This window comes from Sinocyclocheilus anshuiensis, unplaced genomic scaffold, assembly GCF_001515605.1.
Source record: "Sinocyclocheilus anshuiensis isolate Anshui unplaced genomic scaffold, SAMN03320099.WGS_v1.1 scaffold1154, whole genome shotgun sequence".
Classification (NCBI taxonomy): domain Eukaryota; kingdom Metazoa; phylum Chordata; class Actinopteri; order Cypriniformes; family Cyprinidae; genus Sinocyclocheilus; species Sinocyclocheilus anshuiensis.
In genome coordinates this window covers 831,949-839,271 of record NW_015542345.1, presented here as the reverse complement: position 1 = coordinate 839,271, position 7,323 = coordinate 831,949, and the positions used below count along the sequence as shown (strand labels likewise).

General features: G+C 37.1%; 1 protein-coding gene across 3 annotated transcripts in view; it reads left to right on the top strand.

Moving 5' to 3' along the window:
- Positions 1 to 2,841: 2,841 nt before the first annotated feature.
- The window catches only part of LOC107691284 (tau-tubulin kinase 1-like), a 35,057-nt gene continuing 30,575 nt past the window's right edge, over positions 2,842 to 7,323 (top strand). For 2 of the 3 annotated variants that reach the window (XM_016489809.1, XM_016489807.1), the window contains exon 1: positions 2,842 to 2,962. The gene's annotated coding sequence lies outside the window, so the exon portion shown is untranslated. Of the gene's footprint in view, positions 2,963 to 4,197; positions 4,278 to 7,323 lie in introns of those variants that run through there. The other variant, XM_016489808.1, reaches the window with a different exon arrangement.

Here is a 7,323-nt window from a genome sequence, read left to right as displayed (position 1 = left end):
AGAGAGAGAGAGAGAGAGAGAGAGAGAGAGAGAGAGAGAGAGAGCGCATGTGTCTGTGTGTGTGTGTGTGTGTGTGTGTGAGTGTGTGTGTGTGCGCGTTGTGTGCGCGTGAGGACATAAATTTGTATAATGACAAAGGTATGACATAGGTATTACAAGGAGAAGGTGACTTTTCAGGACATTACCCCATGTCCCCACTTTTCAAAATGCTTATAAATCACACAGAATGGAGTGTATTGAAAATCTGAAATAGCACAAAGTTTCCTGTAAGGGGTAGGTTTAGGTGTAGGGTTGGTGTAGGGCAATAGAATATACGGTCTGTACAGTATAAAAACCATTACGCCTATGGGATGTCCCCACTTTTCACAAAAACAAACCTGTGTGTGTGTGTGAGTGAGTGAGCATGTCTTTTATACATTGCATTTGTGCTCTAGTACCAGGCCTTAATTTCTGTGTGGAAATTTTCAGATTTATGCCGGATTTATTTCTTTTTTTTGACAAATGAAAAAAAATGTTTTTTTTCACATTTCCCATTCATTTCAATGTGGTGTCATATTGACCCCAAGGGACAGATTTGTAAAAAAAAAATGTACATACCTTCAGAACAACCGAATCAAGCCCAGTTTTTTTTTTATGTGAATATATAAAATGTTGAAAAGTCACAAAATCTTATTCCACTGAGATGAAGGGAACCATTTTTTAAAACTAAGTAAAAGTTGATTGGGGTCATATTGACCCCAGGGACCGATTATATAATTTTTTTATTTTTATTTTTTTTACATTTTTTTCACTGTTTAGTTTTTTGATGTGTGATTTCAAGGTATTTTTGTCTTTATGAATAAGAAATAAGAGGGAATGTTTATGTAAATTCAGGGTTTATGGATTGTTGTAGTGAAGCAGTTTGGTATAATAACACTTGTTGGATTTGTGCTAGTCAGACAAAGTCTGAGCACTGAAACATATGCAACTAAAACTATTCAATAAACTGCTGCTTTATCATCCTCATCATCACTTCGTCTCCTGCTTCTGAACTTTTCTGAATTTACTCAGTCAACGTCTTGGCTGATAGCAGGCTGTTAATACAGTTTTGGGTAACAGACAAGACTTGCTGTTAATGGGTTTTAGGTAGTAGACAATTTTGCTGACTAGTTGTTCTGTTACAAAACAAAACATATATTTTCTGACAGGTTCTGGTGTCCAGGGCTGGACCTGATATTTCTGGTGTGGAGGCATGATCTAAAAACCCTATATGCTGATAATAAAGTTATATGGAAAAAGGTAATAAAGTACAGGTATGTTAATATTAAAATTTAGGAATCAATCAAAAATGTTAAAAACATCTTCTATCACTTGGTTCTTTGGTGTCCTTTCGTAGTCTCCAAGTGTCCTTTTTTGAAAAGACGTCTACATTTATCTTGAAATAAACTTAAAGAGAATACAGTTTTGCAAGAATCACCCCATAATCTATTGGTTTACTTTGCTGGATATAGCAAATAATGACTAAATGAACATGTTAGACAAGATAAATGGTATATGTTTGATTTTATGATAAGTGTACGGTTAAAGCAGCACTATGTAACTTTTGGCGCTCTAGCAGGTAATAAACAGAACTGCACACATCCCGCGGAAGAACATTTCAACCGGAGCTACTTCTCTAACTTTATGTCTATGGCGATTCACGCAGGTATGTGTTACTCCGCAGCGGTGACGACCCGACCAGGCTACAATAGTCAAAATATAAGTAGGCCTACTTATTATAAGTGTACCGTAGTGATTCGGAATAAGACAAAAACGCGGTTTGGAAGATGAATTCATGATGTACTCGCTCATTATATACATTTTGCAAATTTTGAACACAGAAAAAGTTACATAGTGCTGCTTTAATCGCAATCAATCAAAAACGGGTGTGATTAATCTGATTAAAAAAATTAATTTATAGACAGCCCTAATTAAATCAAACAATTTTGGGCTGCAGGTGCTTTTGAGCTGGTGTGGGGTTATATAAGATTGTGCTTTTTGTATGATTTAATTATATGGTTGCAGTCTAGCACATAAATGCTTGTTATATGGTGTCTTTATAGAAAATATCCCGAACAACAGATATAAAATTGTCTCTTCTTTTTCAAAAGACAGCAATATATTTATTTAATTATGTCTGACAATTTAACAAATATGTTTACAATATTCAAATTAATATTTAATCATCTATAAGTATTTGTGAAATAATTATATAAAACTATATTAACAGTAAGCCTACAGTGCAACTGATTCTATGCATTTATTTGTCTTTCAAACTGACTGAAACTGACAGAAAAGGATTAGGCTTAAAAGATTTCTTATCCTATCAAGAATCCCTTCACAGTTTTACATCTACTGTGTTTTGACATTATTCTGAAGACGTTTGAAGCAACTCGGGTAAAAATAAGGGTAATTTCAAAGGATTTTGAAAATGACACTTTCTGCTGCCAGCACCTGCTACAAAACCCTGAATAACCGAGTTCCTGTTGGGCGGTGTTAATGTCATGCTGCATGCAGTGCAAAAGTTGTCTGGCTCAATTAGTTGTATATATGTGTACCGAGATTCATATGTATACTTGAAAGTATGTGTGAGATATGCAGCGTGTTTACTGACTGCAGGTGGCGCGGTAGAGCCCTAGTGCCAAGCCCGGGTCACAGCCTCTGCGGCGTCCCAATGACCGCAGATTCCAACGTGTGTGCCAATTTTTGGTTGTCCTGTGAAGAGCCCGCCAGCAGAGAGCGCAATACCGTCTGCAGAGCATAAGCATCGCAGTGGTGGAGGTCAGAGAGGAAGAATGATGTGTGGTGCTGATGCTGGGATCCAGACAGGCGGGGAGTAAAGCAGGGAGCATCCAGCATCCTTAGCAATGGTGGAGAGAGGTCTAAAGAGTATCCTGACGCGGGAAAAGAGGTTATGAGCCTCCACACATAAGAAAATGAGCAGGTAATAAGCGATTTATATTCCATTTCGCTATGACTCAGTATGGCTGGTCCTGAGATGCCAGGCCATAGGAGTCCTGTAGGAGACCCGCTATCATTCTAAAACATCCTCCTCCGTAGGAATGTAAATTAAACCAACTGCATCCGGAATGTCTGCAAATAGATTTTTTTTGGTGATTGAAAAACATATTATACGCGTTTGCTGAAATTTGCTGAAACACTGGCCTCTTGAACCCCTGGTGTTGTTTGTTGGCTTCAATTTTGAGATTTGTAGTTTTGTTTGGATGCGCTTTTATGTTGGAATCGGTATCTTTACTTTGGCCTAATTAACTTTTTAGGGTTTTGTAATCTTTGAGACTTTTATCTCATTTTGATGTGTTGACTAGTTTATGTAACTATACAAAATGCACAGAGACAACGGGTGTAGCCAGGAGGCGAAATAACAAATCCTACTACGGCGAAGGCATAGCTTATGAATAATAATTAGGACAGTCTGACGTTGCTTTCTAACCTTCCTGAAACCTAATTAATATTCGTAAGCCAAGCGTTCGATTCGTTAGTTGACTAGCGCAGCGCCTGTCTATTACCCAATCACGTAGCTGTACTAGACGAACGTCCCTCAACGTAATGAATATTCATCTAGCAAGTGTCCTCTACAGATTGTAAAGAGTCACTGCATGGGTGTTTGACGCGCTGCAGTGCAGACCAGCGCAAAGGATGCGCGACCGGACAGTTGTGTTCAGTGAGAGCCGTGTCGTTTATTTATCAGAATGTATCGGATGTATCGAATATCTGGGTAGAATAATACTGATGTATATACTCTTTTAATTCTCTGTGGTTTAGGCTGTTTTGCACTATGATGCCCATAGAGCTCGTTTATACGGCGAATTAGAGCATGTCACGTGCCAGATTTGTGTTTTTGCTTTAACCTTGGACCTTTGTGTCATTAATATATGCACGGCTTTTATATTATAGGAATGATGTTTACGATTAGATAACCAAGTGCGCTTGGTCAGTGGGTGTTTTTGTGGTAGTCCACTGGCTTGCAGTGCATTAGCAGCGTGCTTGAGATACATATTAAATGTTTTATGTTGCATAATAAAACCTAATATATTAATTCGTGTTTTTTTTTTTTTAGAATTATTTTAGCATCCGTGAACAGATTTTTAGCTAGGTAGACCATCAGAACCAAAATGCAGAAATCAGGCGGTTTATGGTATTAAAAACGGTCCAGCTGATCGTTTGTGTGTCACTGTGAGGTCCCAAATGAAGATTTCAAAACGACGGAAAAGACTGGCTTTGCGTAGTCTGTGTGCCAGGTAGGGTGAGAGCATCCAAATGTATTTTAAAATAGGGAATTGCCTTTCTTTCTTTTTTACTAAAGCATGTGAAATAATCTGGAGTAAGGGTTGCAATGAAATGTTTGTCTTATGTAAGCCATAAATTGTTATACAGTGCTCTTTGTAAGATATTGTGTACATTTCCTACAAACTTTACTCCAACTCTGTGGCATAAGAGAGAATGGGTTAAGATGTGTCATCCTCACAATTTTTGCATCCAAATATTTTGAAAGGGTCCTCCTGTGATTGAGAGAAAAGTGAATTTTAAGGTTTTCAAAAGTGAGTTTTTGCATGTGAAAGTAAATTTTCTACATGATGGATAAAATAAATTTTATGTCAAACCAAATTTACAGAGTAATATATTATAGATTTTTAGGCATTTAAGTATCTACAAAGTAAATTTTGTTAGTATAATAATAATAATATAAAATTGGAAATAATTTCACTGCTCTAAAATATTCAGAATAGTAAATGCTCATATTAAACCTTTCTTTAAGAAAACGAATAATGTGCAAGAAAGTGTTTGGAAGGGATATTACTTTATTAATGATTTATTTTAAATACATGACAATACAAGACATGGACCTTTTTGTGAATTCATAATATTTCTGTGGCCCTGCTCCACAGCTTATCCAGAAAACTCGAGGAAAATTGGCACAGCTTACCCCCACTCTCCCTTATGCTTTTGAACACAACATTTACGCATTTATGAAAGCATTATATGTATTTATTGTCTGTCTTTCTCACTGGCCCATACGTGTCCAAGTGTGCTGTAATTTGTGTATGTATCTGTGTCCATTTCACTGTGTTGCACATCAGTATGTTTTGTGTTTTCTTCAGTTCACAGGACTTACGTAACGGCGAAGTCTTTTCGTAATGTCAAGTCAAAGACACATTTTTTCCTTTTGCGCATCAGCTTCTGATTCAATAATGCATGTATCACCTTTCTCTGGGACATTGAGTGCAAACTGACCTTTGTGACATTCATCCTTAAGGATTGAATTTCTGTCTGACCCATGCTTGCCTTAAGATGGATGGTGAGTGTCATAATAGTCAAAAGAGGAACTGCTGACGGTTTGAGATCGTGTCATCGGCCACAACTGACCGATGTGCCGAATCCTTGATAACTAGCGCAGAGAAGGAAAACAAAACAGCCGTAACGTCATATCAAGCGCTGCATCAGCTCAAAGTGCTCAAAACCAATTGCTTGTTAAGTATAATCCATATCTTCTCTTGTTTTTCTGGCTTGTAGGCTGGCAAAGGAGGGTTTTGGCATCGACTAAATTGGTCAATTGCAAGATATTTGTCAGAGACGTAAGGTTTTTGAAGAGATTTGTGAACATGGTGAGAGAGTTACACCGTCCTTCATAGCTCCCCCCTCTCCCTTCCTGGAAATGTGGCTGCACTTCACTTATCAGAGTTTGATCACAAAATGGCTGTTGACGCTTCCCTTCCCTGGGATTCAGAGGAATTTTAATTATTATTCTTTGTTAATTAAGGTGACCTGAATGAAACCCCCTCTGCTTTTCGCTCACCGTAACCTCACATCCCATGGGTCCCCTGGAACGAACCTGAGAAAAAAAGCCCCCATGCAGATTAGTGGGAATACAAGCCGTGCGATTGAATGCTTTAGCTGTTTCGCCAGCATTACGGCCTGTCTCGGACAACACCCGTAAGACTGTTCGGAACCTGCTTGTTAGTTATTCGTTCATAAGGGAGCGGGTAGATGGCAGCTAATGTAGAAACTGTCAGGGATATCCGTCTGTCCTTTGGCCTAAAGTGGATTCCATTTATTATTGGAATGAAGCAATAGCATTTCCACACATTGACAGACCTTTTACACATTTGGTTACAAAGTTGTTTCTCGTGCAGTAAAATTTCCAAATATGGTCACAATAGCGTGCAGAAGTCTAGTTGCGGAAGTAAAAATCCCATTCATTTTCTCCATATGGGGAAAGATAGCTTGAAAACTGTTCGATATACCTACTGTGAACTACGAGATTGATAATCAATGGAATGCCTTTGCTAAAGCCATAAGCCCACATTATTTCAACTTATTTTTTTAAATAATTGTGCATAACAGCAAAATTCCTGGTTAAAAGCTACATTCCCCCCTGATTCTGCATAGAAATATCCACCGATCACTCCAAAAGAGGTCTCTCTATGTTTTCAAACCATTTACATGTGTAGTTTTGGATGTAAAATGTAATTTAAATCTGTAAAATGTAAAAATGTTGCTACCATATTTTTCACAGTAAAGTTCTGGCACAATGACAACCACAGATGTGAAGAAAAAAAACTTTTTAGAGTACATATTTTGCAATAAATGTAAAGTATGTTGTTTCCTTAAAAGAATAGTTCTATATTTCTCCAACAATGCTTTCCCTTACGAAAAAGAAGTTTATTCAAGTGTGCTATTAGTATACTTCTTTTAAACTAAAAAAATAGGAAAGTATACTTTCAGTTTACTTTTTGTGTACTTCTCATACATGGGCTTAATGTACTTCTCAGAAATATACATAAAATGACATTTAAGTATACTTTACTTAGAAAAAGTCTAAATATATTTGAGCTATACTTGTGCTCCGAGAACGTTTCCATTGTTATACGGTAGGGGGCGCTATTACACATCTTCTGTACAGAATTTCCCCCAAAAAAAACACAAGTGAAGAAGAAACCGAAACAACAGATGCTTCCACATGTATTCTAACATGATCATCAGACATAAAACAGCATCAAAACTGTGTAACGTTATGGAATAAAATGTCGACCCATGAAGAGGTAATACTGACTGTCAAGCTTTGGGGTGTTGATCGACTCTATCTACGTTTTGATTATCATTCTGAATCCAATTCATAGTCTTTTTTTTTCAGTTTTTTGTTCAAAATGTTGTTTGTTTCTTTATTTTTGATGAAACTTACCACATTCAAGTGTTTAAAAAAGAATGCATGAAGCTAGAATAAAATGTTTTTGTTTACAAGCAGATACCCTGTTCTTTTGATGTTTTGTATGTTCAGATATTCAT